The following is a 13630-nucleotide window of genomic DNA, read 5'->3' on the forward strand; positions in this document are numbered from 1 at the left end:
CTCTCTGCCCACTTCTTTTCTCTTATCCCTGCAAGAAAGTGAAGTTTTTTGGAGTCAGAGGTTTATCTTAGTTTGTTGTAATCAGACACGTGTATGAAATCCAAAGCACACAATTTTCATTTTTAATAATATGAATCACCCCCCTGTTTATGTGCTTTCTCTGGTCCTTAAACTTTTTTTTTCCCTTTTTAATTTTAAGAACATCTGTCCCCACTGCAACTTCACTTTCATCAGGAAATCTAATTACAAAGATAGAAAAGAGTATAGCAGGTGAAGCAAAAGACAGCAGCTCCACCTCTTAATACTGAATACTTAGATGACTCCCCGATGAACAGCTGGATCCCTTTGTGGCTAAAAAACTAACTCTAACTCACCTGGTGCAAAAAAAAAAAGCAACTGATGGATCAAAGAAGTCGTGCAGATAACAGAGAGCAAGTGATGTGGATATGAAATACATTAGGGAGCATAAAAATGCAGTTTGGCCAGGATTTATTTCTAGTTATGCATTGATGAGGAGACGTAAGGGGAAAATTGTCAAATTAAAAAAAATTCTTTTGGCAAGTTTAAACTTTGCCTCTATCCTTTTTCTCTTAATCTGCTACCCAGATATGCACTTAAAATAGGAATGCGGGCCTACTGGGGCATGAAATAGTTGAGAACTATTCAACAATGAGGAGAATGAGAGAAATCTATTTAGAAGGACATTTTAGAATTAAAGCCAGTTGAACCTGAATAGTCACAGATAATTTAACATGACCTCTAAACCATTAGGCGGATTTTTATGACAAGGACTTGGCTCTGTATTAACTATGTCATCCTTCTTAGAAATTGATAACTATAGAAGTTATGCTATGTGATATAAGATGAGAATGACTGTGCTTCATGTTTACAAGAGATCAGAAATACAGGAAACCCAAAGGAGCTCCTTCGTCCTCTTCTCAGAGTCATAGTCATTCCAGGGAATCTGCACATCTTCTGGCTTTCCCATTTCTATCAGATGGTTACTTAGGAATAAATGAAAATCAGCAAAAGTGCCATGATAATTATCACAAATTTGTGTGAAATAATGAAGCAGTTTCATGCATTTTTTTCTATATGTTATCTCTGTTAATGAGCTAAAAAGGGTTTTCAGGTCCCTCTGAACACTTGGACGAGTGAGATTCTTTTAGTCTTGTCTCACTGATTCCCAAAGTTTATCTAAATCTTTCCAGAGGAGGACTTCTGTTGTCAACACTTGATAACCAAACCCTTTGTTTGCTTTTTTCCTACCATACACTACTTGTTAATCAACTTGCACAAAAGCAATTTTTGGTTCAACTATGTCCCGAGTGACTAACTGGCGATGATTTTATTTTGCAGGTGCAGTAACTTTGTTAGCTGTTATTTTAAGGAGCTCCAGCCATGTGCTCATTTGATAGATTTAATTGCCAACATCTTGAACAAAATCCTTGATTTTAAAACTTTAATTTAGCATATTTAGCACAAAAGCGGATTGCCAAATAAGTATCCCATTTGATTTGCTCTATAAGCAATAGACAACTCTTTGTCTTCATTTGACAAAGGTAGACACTTGGAAATGAAAGATGAAAGCTTGGAATGTGACCTGTAAGTCCAAAAATCACAGACCAGAAAGCAAGAAAGGACATGAACATCACATGTCAAGTATCCAGGAATTTCTAAGTATAATGCAGAACTTTGAGAATGAGAAATAATCTCTTCTCTCTCTCTCTCTCTCTCTCTCTCTCTCTGTGTGTGTGTGTGTGTGTGTGTGTGTGTGTGTGTGTGTGTTTTCTTTATCTGAGCATGTTTTTTATATACTGCCTTTTCTGGTAACTTCATTAGGTCTGCATAATTATAGTTTGCTTCAACCTTAGTCTGCATCAGTATTCATTATTATCTATTTGGTGCATTGTAGCAGCATAAATATAACTAAATTACTAGGGTCAAACCATAATGGGAGCTGTTGTGATGGTAATTAGAGCAGAAATAGTCTTTTTTTGGTAAAACTTGCAGAACTGTAGCATGAGGTGTGTTTTCTAGGGTACAATTAAAGTCAGGTTGTGGGTTCAAGGTGGTAAAATGATAGATAATGAAGGTTCATACCATTAATCACAGTTCTGAAAGTTGCTCTGTATCAACTCTGTTCTCTCTGAAAGGTAGCTCCGAGGTTGATGCTAAGACAAAAACCAAGACAGGGCTTAGAGGTAAGATGCAAATTTCCATGCCTTCACTAATTGTCACTGGAAAGCTAAAATTGTATTGAATTATCTAAAAGGGTAAAAAGGAACTAGTAGATAGTCTCCTTTTCAACATCTCAATGTGGCTGTTGAAATTATTGAATTTGAATTTAGTGGAACAATGCTTTAATTCTATGTGTCTTTGTCATGTTGGGCTCAGTCTCTCACATGACATCTTTAGAATTTAGAATTTGCTATACCTTGAAGCGGAATCACCCTTACTGTCTTTACACACAGCCCATAATCCTGGAAAGCAGAAACAGAATTCCACTCTCATCTTCCTCAGTCTGTAGACTCTCTAAGTGTAGTGACTCTAGACTCAACATGAGCTATGTGGAAATGTTTCAAAAGAGAACAAGGCCTCAAAATTAATAAATATCTGCTGATTAACTTTTTTTATTAGCAGCAGCAAAAAATGGAAATAATTCTAAACCAGTAAAATATCTTATTAAAAACTCAATTGAAAAGTCTGTGTACCCAAGATGTAATAAAGGCTTACTCTTCAGGCACACAATTGAAGCCTTTGATCTCTACCTAGGACTGCTCATTTGATCTCATTTGATGTACTCCTGGCTACTTATTAAGCATGTACACATGCAGGATGTTCAAGCTTGTAGGCAACCTTTTCCAAACTAAGTTTTTTGACCTTCGTGGCTTTGAGGAATTTAAAAAACCATTTATGTTCTATGCTCCGAAAGTTTCCAATTTGGAAAGCTGTTTAAAGTCAGTGGTTGTTTCTCCAATAACTAACATAGAGCTTGGCACACAGTAGGCACCTTATAAATTTCGCTTTGAGAGAATGAATAAATGATTGGGTATAGCCAATGGATACAAAGGGGCCCAATAAGCTATGTGAATATTAAACCAAAAAATGGAAAAACATTTGGCCTCAAACTAATAACCACACAGAAAACTGAGCACATGTTTTCTGCTCTTGTTGATTTTCCAAAACACACAGTTAAGAAGTTTGTCATGTAGTGTCACACATAAAGGCTTAGACTGGGCCGGGTGCGGTGGCTCAAGCCTGTAATCCCAGCACTTTGGGAGGCCGAGGCGGGTGGATCACGAGGTCGAGAGATCGAGACCATCATGGTCAACATGGTGAAACCCCATATCTACTAAAAATACAAAAAAAAAAAAACAACTAGCTGGGCGTGGTGGCGCGTGCCTGTAATCCCAGCTACTTAGGAGGCTGAGGCAGGAGAATTGCCTGAACCCAGGAGGCGGAGGTTGCGGTGAGCCGAGATCGTGCCATTGCACTCCAGCCTGGGTAACAAGAGTGAAACTCCGTCTCAAAAAATAAATAAATAAATAAAGGCTTAGACTGGTGAGTTATTTATTGGATATGTTACTCATGATATAATCATTTGTGTATCTTTACATTACTTGTTCACTTTTGGATGATTTCACAATCAGTTATAGATTCTTTCAGCCCTCCTTTTTAAAGGTAACTTTCAAATTGTAGTTATTTTTATAGTTTTTATAAAGTTAGTTAAGTTATTGATTATAGATGACTTAGATTGTATGTTCAAATTTTAAAAACTGATTGATAAGCCAAAATTATGGTAGATTGAATAATTTTTTAGCAAATATCTGCTTTTTTTTCTCACTTTTTTCAGCTTGGCTGTTGGTCCATGGATGTTAGTAGATGTGACTTAACATCTATGTGGCTTGAAATGTGCTACATATGTGGGCTTGCTCTCCTGCTCTACCTTTTGCCATGAGAAGAATGTATCTCACTAGCCAGTGACCAGGACAAGGAAGATGAGAAATAGTTATAGCAAATCTATACCTGGCCTGTAGCTCTGAGCAAAAGCTAGTCAAACTCAGCCTCAGTTTGTAGACTCCCTGATGACCTGAAAAAATGAAAAAAGAAAATTAGTGTTTATGGTGGAAGGTCCCTAAGTTTGTTTGTTTTGTTACGTAGCATTGTTGAGAAAATAGCAGACTGATGCAACTATTTATGAATTAGCACCATTTTGCCTTTAGGCACGTCTTCTCCATGCAGGCACTATAACATAGGTTCCCTTAATCTTTACCATAATCTCATAAATTAGACACTATCTTATTTCCATTTTATATATTTGAAATCTGAGGCCTCAAGAGGTAAAGAGAATTTCTGGACAAGACTTGACACCAATTTCTACATATCCAAATCCCATGTTACATGCTGCTTCGTCCATTTAAATGTATCTTAGTGAGCCTGCCTCACTGTCTGGTACCTAGAAAGTCCTCAATAAAAACCAATTTGCTTAACTTTCCTTCTTCTTAAATCTTATTTATTATATTACATGGAAATATTTGATTAAAATAAGCTAACCAAGGTCTTGTGTGGAATAGGAAGAAGGATCGTGCATGTTTTCTTCTGATAAGGTGCTTCCAAAATAGGAGTGGAGGCAAAAAGTGTCAAACCTATGTAACAATCCTGCACAATCTTCACATATATGTGAGAACTTAAAGTATAATAATAATAAAAAAGAAGCTAGTATAACAATAAGAAGCTACCTATTACATATTTAACAAATTGAGATAGTAAAAAGCAGGGTCTCAATCCAGACATAATTAATTGAAAACCTGAGTATTTCAGTTAATAATCACTTTAGAAGGTGAGAAAAAAGAGATATGTGCAGTAATGAACAACGTATGCTTAATTCATTATTACTATCCAATCTCTCCTTAAAATGATTAAGAGTTGATTATAAGTATTTTATAGTCAGCACACTTACACTGTAATAGTACTACAGAAATTTTCTCTCCAAATGCGTAAAGTTGCACATCTCCTCCCTAAATGCATATTTTAAGTCAAATTATGATTTTTTAAAACAAGATCTATCCCTAAAAGATATTTCTCATTCACTATGACTGCCTGGAGTACCCTCCCTTTCCTTGTATGGTTGGTACAGTAAATTCCTTAACTATTGACTGAAGGACCACCTCTTTTCTTACACCTTTTCTGATATTCCCATACAGGTGGTCTTTCTCTCTCCCAAACTTCTGTAACAAAAAGGGCAAAATTTTAATAGATTTTTTACATTGCTTTATTTATGTCATCTTCCTATCTTCTTCCTTTACTCTGCTCTTTGAAGGCAGGTATTTTGGTCTCCTTTGTTAGCAAACTTAGTGTTTCACATGCAGTAGGCACTACCAAAATATAAAATAAATGAACGCAGTAAGTCTTAAGAACTCAGCCTTTAGGAAGAGAGAAAAATAGAAAGGTAATGATTTACAAAGAGAATTGAGAGAACTAATTATTGGTGCCAAGAGTGCAGGACTCAGTTAGGCTATTGAGTTATGATCAGTGGGGAAGAGAACTGAAAACAGAAAAAGAAAGAGATGTTCAATGGAAAGACAAGAGAGAACAATAGTGATAGAATATTTTCTTTTACTCAGTTGAAATTTTTTTCCCTTGAATCCTTGAGGTACTCTGTCAGATGGAATTAAGTATTTATCAGATAATTTTTATGCACATAAATAGGCTACATATATGACTAATGTAATGGTGTCCTTACATAATCAAGTTAATAAAATCAAATATATTCATTTAAAAAATCAATTCAGAACATTTTCTTCATTCCATCAACTTCAATGCCTATGTTCTTCCCCATGACCCCACTGCCTTCTGCTGTGAGAGGGAGGCTGAAGATGAAATGGTTAATGCAAGCCTAGACTCTCACAAGATAAATATAATTCTGACATTCCTTCAGACTACTACTGGAACTGAACTCTGGAAAAAATCCCCTTTTATCTCCCTCTCATCCACCAGACATACTTAACATAAAAATATAGAGTAATGAGAATACATTCTGAAGTAAATGTAAATGTTTTTCTCAAAATCAGCGACTTGTGGTATTACACAAGATACTGAATCATGTATATAACTAACATACGAAATGAGAGTTACACGGTGATACCAGTTGTTCCCAAAGGCTTGGTACACTTGCTGCAGTCTTGCAATGTAGTTTAGAATGAGGTAAGAGGAATTTAACATTGAGCTCTTTCTCTTAGTAGCTGTGTCCCAACATCTTCCTGCTAAAATAAATGGGGCTAATAAAAGCCATCTTAAATGGAGCTAATAAAATTTATCTATAAAAATAAGATATTAAATGAGAAAAATGTAGGTATTGGAGGCAATAAAAGCCTTCAATAAATATGAATGTCATCTATCTACCTGTCACCTATGTCTTCCATCTACATCAATCATCTATGTATCTATCTGATATTGTGGATTGGTAACCAGCATTCACTTGACTGAGATAATTCACTTGACTGAGGCATTCAACGTGCCTCCTGTGGAGAAATTACAGTAGAGCAGTACAGAATCTTAAGTTGGATATTCTGGGTTTGAACATGGGTTGTGTGACCTTGGGAAAATGTATTTAATCTTGCTGGCCTTAGCTTTTTTTAAGATAAAGGGAATAATAGTTTTTACTTCTTTAAATTATTATAAGGATTAAATGATCTAATACCTGTTGCAGTACTTAGAATTATAATTGACAAATAGCAAAGAGTAATAAATATTAGGTATTATTTCCACAGTTCTATAAAGAGCAAGTCAGTTTTAACTTTCATTTTATCTCTTTTTTTCACATAAAAAGGAAAAAAAGGAACAGTGCCTATAAATGGTACTAGAGTAACTTAAAGAGAAATATCTTATAATGTGCTTAAAATTATGGAAAGTTTTTCAATTCTAGCCTGAAATTTATAATCAGTTCTAAGTAATTCCTTAAGTCTAATTGTTAGGTCTTTTCAATCCTTGGGTTTTCAGATAAGCTAACCAAAGGATTGACTGCAGTAAATCAAGCTTTTCAAGGTATTATCATTCTGTTAACAATAAAGCTGAGAAGATAGATTTGTTTTATATTATTTTCACATGCTAATACTAGTCAATGACCTGAGCAGAATTTGAACTGGCATTCTTGAAAATAAAGATTCCCTTTACAAATCCTTTAACCTCTAATGCAGTCATTTTAATTCACAACAGGCTAGAACCTTGTATAATTGTTCTCAGCTCAATACAGTGTTTAACAGCTTTTGATTTACATATTGGGCAGCTGTTTTGAATAAGAAGTTGTCCATCATGGATCCTTTTGTCATCTGTCCAAGGAATGTGTTTATAAATGGTTCCAATTAGAGTAATGAAGGATTCATGTGAAAACAATGATCAATAGCTAACCTAAGAAACAATATAAGTCAAAGACAGATGTAAACTGTGACCAGGCATAAACACAGTTAAGTTGTCTATGAGGAAAGTATATCATCGCTCCTGGAAAACAAATGGAAATTTTCAAGTCTTTGACTATTGGACAGACTTTGATTCCACGACACAGAAGCATTTAGATTCTGTGTTAAATAAATCATTGACCCACATATGACTGAGACTATGCAGATTAATGAGAACAACAGCGGCCAGGGAAAAGACAGTTCAATGAAGCCAGCTAGATCAGGTCCTCACTGTGATTATGGACTGCACCCCATCAGTCTTCAGGAACAGATGTCTGTAGCTATAAGCAGCAGCCACGTCGATAGTGAAGTTTCTGTGCAAACATGTTTCAGACTATGTCAGACACATCTGGTCAAGGGCTTTGTAATAGCTTTATTTATTTCTTGCCTGAACGGGAACGTCAGAAGCATGCACTCCACATTAAGCCAAGAGTTCCCTTTGTTCCACACGGCTGCCACAGCTGGAACCTTTTGTTGGACGATACAGCCAGATCTTCTGTAGAGACCATTATATTCTTTGGCGTATTTCAGTGAGTTTGCATCTTTTAATCCACCTCAGCAAGCAGTGGGGAGTTCATAAGGGACATGCACAGGGCCTTCTCTTAAAATTGTACAGAAACACCAGCTGGGATTGCAAAATTGATAGCGTCAAGGTGGCCTGCTACCAAGTTGGCCTTAGTGAGATGTGCTGTCTGCCATAGCCCTGTTTGCTTAGATCATTTAGGAAAAAAACATCAAAACAGAAGTAACTTCTCATTCCTGTGTGTTGAAGTTGCTCATAGGTTACTCTCTGCAGCCAAGAAGAAAAAAGGCCAAAGAAATTTTGTCATAGACTATAAGATCTGTGTATGATGCACAGTTTCATGAGAGTTACTATAGAAACGTCTAGCCTACAAAAGTAGAAGGAATCAGTTAAAACAAAGTTCTGCCTAGATTTCTAATATAACTAGAGCTGTTTATTCTCTCTCCCTCTCTCTCTCTCTTCTCTCCTTCTCTCTTTCTTTAACCACACTAATTGAAAGCCCAATTTCCATGTATAAAACATATAAAACATCCTTGAGGAATCATAAGTTAAAAGTACGTGGGGGCTGAAAAGCATGAGCAGATTCTCCGAAATGTGCACCAAAAAGTCCTTAAGACACATTGAATGATTGTATTTGACGTTGTTGTCAGAAGTTTGGTACCTGCTTTTAGTTTTCAGAAACACAGTCTCAAACATGAGAGTAGCTCTGCTCCAGCCTTGGAGAGCAGAGCACTACTGCTACTCCAGGGGCACCCACCCTCACTTTGCCTTTGCCATATCCTTTCTACCAACTGGCCCCCAGTTTGGATAAGAGCTGGCCTAGCCTTTCCAGTTGGCAAGCCAATGGCATTCACCTGCATTTCTCTTGCTAGTGACCCACTTAACTAGTGGTTAAGCTCCAATTTCTTGGCATAGTGCTTATTGTAGATGGTACTCTTGACTAAAACTGACCTCCAAATTCATCTCCTGAAGCATCCCCATCAAGAGTGTCTGATGGAGGGGCGGGTGCGTTTGTACCCCAGCACTTTGGGAGGCCAAAGCAGGCAGATCACAAGGTCAGGAGATGGAGACCGTCCTGGCCAACATGGTAAAACCCCATCTCTACTAAAAATACAAAAATTAGCTGGGCGTGGTGGCGTGTGCCTGTAGTCCCAGCTACTCGGGAGGCTGAGGCAGAATTGCTTGAACCCAGGAGGCGGAGGTTGCAGTTAGGTGAGATCACACCACTACACTCCAGCCTGGCAACAGAGTGAGACTCTCTCTGTCTCGAAAAAAAAAAGTTAAAGAAACAAATGAGAGCCGGGCGCGGTGGCTCAAGCCTGTAATCCCAGCACTTTGGGAGGCCGAGGCGGGTGGATCACGAGGTCGAGAGATCGAGACCATCCTGGTCAACATGGTGAAACCCCGTCTCTACTAAAAATACAAAAAATTAGCTGGGCGTGGTGGCACATGCCTGTAATCCCAGCTACTCAGGAGGCTGAGGCAGGAGAATTGCCTGAACCCAGGAGGCGGAGGTTGCGGTGAGCCGAGATCGCGCCATTGCACTCCAGCCTGGGCAACAAGAGCGAAACTCCGTCTCAAAAAAAAAAAAAAAAAAAAAAAAAGAAACAAATGATTTTATGCAAGTAAACCATTATTATTTTCTCATATTTTGTCTCATCTTTAAATATATATAATTTTAGCAAAAATAGTATCATACTACATATGCCATTTGTAACATGCTCTTACACTTATAAGTAAAGTAGAAAAAGTCAATTTAATACACATAAATCATATGCAAATGAAATGCCATAATAAAAATATATCATGCATAAATAAATCAAATTAAATATCTACATAAATAAGTTAAATACATATAAGAACACTTATAAGTAATAGTGGCCCAGATTGTGCCACTGCACTCCAGCCTGAGAGACAGAGCAAGACTCCATCCCCAAAAAAACAAAAGTTAGCAGAGCAATGATGATTTGAGGAAGGAATGCATGGAAAAGACTTCTGAGATGAAGGGCAATGTTCCATCTTTTTACCTAGGTGAAGAATGCAGAGCTATTCACCTAATAATTTGTTAATTTATTTGTTTGGGTGGCTTTTTATATTTTATTTTATAACTCAAAATCTAAAAGTAAAAATATAGATTTGATTCCAATTCAGCTACTTGGTATAATTAATTACAAGAGTAAATTCTGACAATTCTGTGAACTTCAGTGTCTTTCATGTGTCAAATTAGACTAAGCATCTTTGCATAGCTGCATCTAAACTTACTATGTTATGGTCTTCTATTGTTTGGATGCAAGTCACTCAAGCACAGGGGATCCCACAAGATTGTGAATACCAGAAGGTATTATTCCTTAATTGGCACCAGGGATCACTGGGGGCCATGTTAAAGGCTGCCTATCACAGACATGTCACAGGTTTTGGAGTCAGGTGTTCGTGATTTTTATATCCTGTTCCATTACTTCCTAGCTATTTTATCTTAAGTAGACAAAATAATCTTGTTGTCTCAGTTTCCTCATTTATAAAACTGGGATACTATTTACCTCTTTGGTATGAATCCTACCATATAGATCTCATTTCTCTTTTGAAACAGAAGTAGTAGCCTATGTCTAGACTAGTGTATTTTTATTTCAACAAGGGATTCAATAACAAATTTTTCGAAATCCTTGAGGACAAGATGAAAAATGGAAGATCTGGGATTGTCCAAGAGAACAAGGCCCTCCTGAAAGAAGACTTCTAATGTTATTACAAAAGGATATACTCCTGTCTGTTTATCATTCAAGAAACTTATAACCTTCTTGAATAAAAGCATTAAGTAATGAAATTATTAAGTTTATGCCTGACACAAAACTAGAAGAATAACTAATTCTTTGGAGGACATATTCAAGATTCAAAATTATATTAACAGATATGAATGATGTGCTCAGCAAAATAATATACTAATTAATTAAGACAAAGTTACAGTCCTGTGTTTAAGGTCAATGATACATTACAAAAATACAGAATTTAGAAGGCCTTTTCTCACGGCTCACAATTGTAAGATAGTTTAGCATTTCCACAATTTATTTTCACCTTTATTAGCTTGGAATTGCCAATGCCAGGATCTCAAGTTAGAACTTTTTGTATCCAAAATCCATGTTCTGCCTATATCTGCTATAGCTATTTCCTCTGCCTGCCATTCAAACATATCACCTCATAGCTCTAAATATGCTATCAGTTACAAAAGCCACCAACCAAATATGGCTATTTAAATTAATTAAAATTAAATTAAAAATTTAGTCCTTCAGGTGTGCTAGTCAGATCTCAAGTAATCATTAGCAAAATGTGGCTAGTGGCTACTGTATTATTGGATGGTACAGAAACAGAACATCTCCATCACTGTAGACAGTTCTAGACAGCAGTGATACAGAGCAGGGCTTTTCAGTGGGCCAATACTACTCTACAGGGGAGATTTTTAGAATCTATTGGGGTACTGTCAGTTTTCACAATAATTTCGTAAGGAAATACATGATAAAAATTGTTCTACTTTCTCATAATTTTTTATTATCTTGTAAAATATTTAAACAGATAAAAGTCCTATTTGGAGTTATCCGAGTCTAGAACTGAACTGTTAAGTACACAATGCAAGTAGTTTTAATATTTACTATCTTTCTTGGAATGTTCCTACCTGTGAATTCAGGTACCCAGTGACTTGGCTTAGTTTATTCAATATTTAGAAAATAACATCATGAACAGAAACACCACTTAGGATGTTTGAGTAGCAAATAAAATCTACTTGTATCTCTTATTGAACTCAACCAAGAACTCTGAGAATACACAGACCAGGTATTTGAGAACTTTGAAGGATAAACAGTAGCAGGCAGATGAGAAAAGAATACTAGAATTTAAAATACCACCAAACTGAGGATGCGTTTATCATTTTTCCCTTCCAATGTTCCTTCTTCTTAGCCATATGAGAGCACAGTAAACTCAAAGAAGGAAGGGAGGAAATAACAAAGAAAATAACAAAATGAGTAAAATTGAAAACTAACAAACAAATCAAAAACAGGAAAAAAAATCAAACGAAAGCGTTGTTCTTTGAAAAAAATTGGAGTTCAGTGATGCGATCACAGCTCACTACAGACTCTACCTCCCAGGATCAAGGGATCCTCTTGTCTCAGCCTCTCATATAGCTGAGATCACAAGCACATGCCACCACACCCAGCTAATTATTTTATTTTTTTGTAGAAACAGAAAGTAAGCCAAGCATGGTAGCACATGCCTATAATCCCAGCCTATAATTTTGGGAGGCTGAGGCGGGAAGATTGCTTGAGGTCAGGAATTCAAGACCAGCCTGGGCAACAAAGCTAGGCCCCGTTGCTAAAATAATAGCGTGGTTTAGTGCCAAGTACCCATGGTCCCAGCTACTGGGAGTCTGAGGCAAGAGGGTTGCTAGAGTCTGGGAGATTGAGGCTGTAGTGAGCCATGATCATACCACTGCACTCCAGCCTGGGTGACAAAGCAAGCCCCTGCCGCACACAGAAAAAAAAAGTTATTGTCAGATGGTAGCTATGGATGGAGCATTTAAATTTGGAGGACTAAAGTACCTGGCAGTTGCCTGAGCATCTCATTTTCTTTGTATACTCTTGTGCCTTTGTATATGAGTTAGTTTGGGCTTCCTCACAACATGGCACCCTCCGGGCTATAGAATGATTTCTCTAGCCTCTGAAAACTTCAGGAATGAGTATTCCAGCAAATAAGAAAAGAGACATTATCTTTTATTGTCTAGCCTCAAAAATCATACAGCATAATATATATTACCTTTTATTGATTACAAATTAGTCGTAAGTCCACTTAGTTTCACGTGAAAAGAAACAGGTTCTAATTCATGATGGAACAAAGACAAGGTTCTAAAAGAGCATGCATGGATAGAACTAGTGTTCTAGCCATTTGTAGAAAATACAACCTGGCACTCAATTATAAATTTCATCCACAATTATTGGGAATTTTGAGAACTGATAAATATAATTTAATACTCAATTAATAACTCATGAGCATCTTTGACCCTGTGTAAAAATCAGTAGTTCATGAAATCCATAAACATTTTTCGAGTTAGTTGACGTCTTGAATAATTGACCTTCAGCTTCACCTTAGATTGAATATAATTGATTTCAGTTTTCATTATAAGTTAATTATTTGCCACTGAGATGAGGCAGAATTTGCAAAACCAGTTTCACTTTTTGACTCACCACTAACATGTTCTATCTCACTATTATGCTGGCTTCTATTAATGTAAGCCCACAAGTTGAAACATTGTTTCCAAGTCAATTGCTTAGTTTAAAAGGCAGAAATTATTTTGGTAAGACATGACAAGGATGATGAAATCCTTTGTGTATCATTCTTCTTTATAAGACACCATTATCCCAACGAGTTTCATTCCTCATTTAGTATTGAAACATTGCCATCTTCATTAAACTTGTTGTCAGGCATATCTGCTGAGGACCAATTTGCTATGTATGTCTTGTCTACAAATTGCCTGTGGTGTGAGGCATTTGTAGCTGAGATGGGGATTTGATATTCAGGTTGAATCAGACTTCATTAGCAAAGCTTTAGCATTTCTAACAAGGCAGAATAAAGTCTCTGGAAATAGTGGCAATGTTGCAAATGTTTGTCTCTT

General features: G+C 36.6%; 1 long non-coding RNA gene across 8 annotated transcripts in view; it reads right to left on the reverse strand.

The window, feature by feature from the left end:
• Window positions 1-13630, reverse strand: part of LOC104652206 (uncharacterized) — a 106256-nt gene that overhangs the window by 17105 nt on the left and 75521 nt on the right. For all 8 annotated transcript variants that reach the window (XR_012519308.1, XR_012519311.1, XR_012519309.1 and 5 more), the window contains 2 exons: window positions 4030-4093; window positions 2104-2174 (listed from right to left, as the gene is read on the reverse strand). This is a non-coding gene — a long non-coding RNA (uncharacterized LOC104652206). The remainder of the gene's footprint in view (window positions 1-2103; window positions 2175-4029; window positions 4094-13630) is intronic.

Source organism: Saimiri boliviensis, chromosome 9 (assembly GCF_048565385.1).
Source record: "Saimiri boliviensis isolate mSaiBol1 chromosome 9, mSaiBol1.pri, whole genome shotgun sequence".
In the NCBI taxonomy this organism is placed as follows: Eukaryota; Metazoa; Chordata; class Mammalia; order Primates; family Cebidae; genus Saimiri; species Saimiri boliviensis.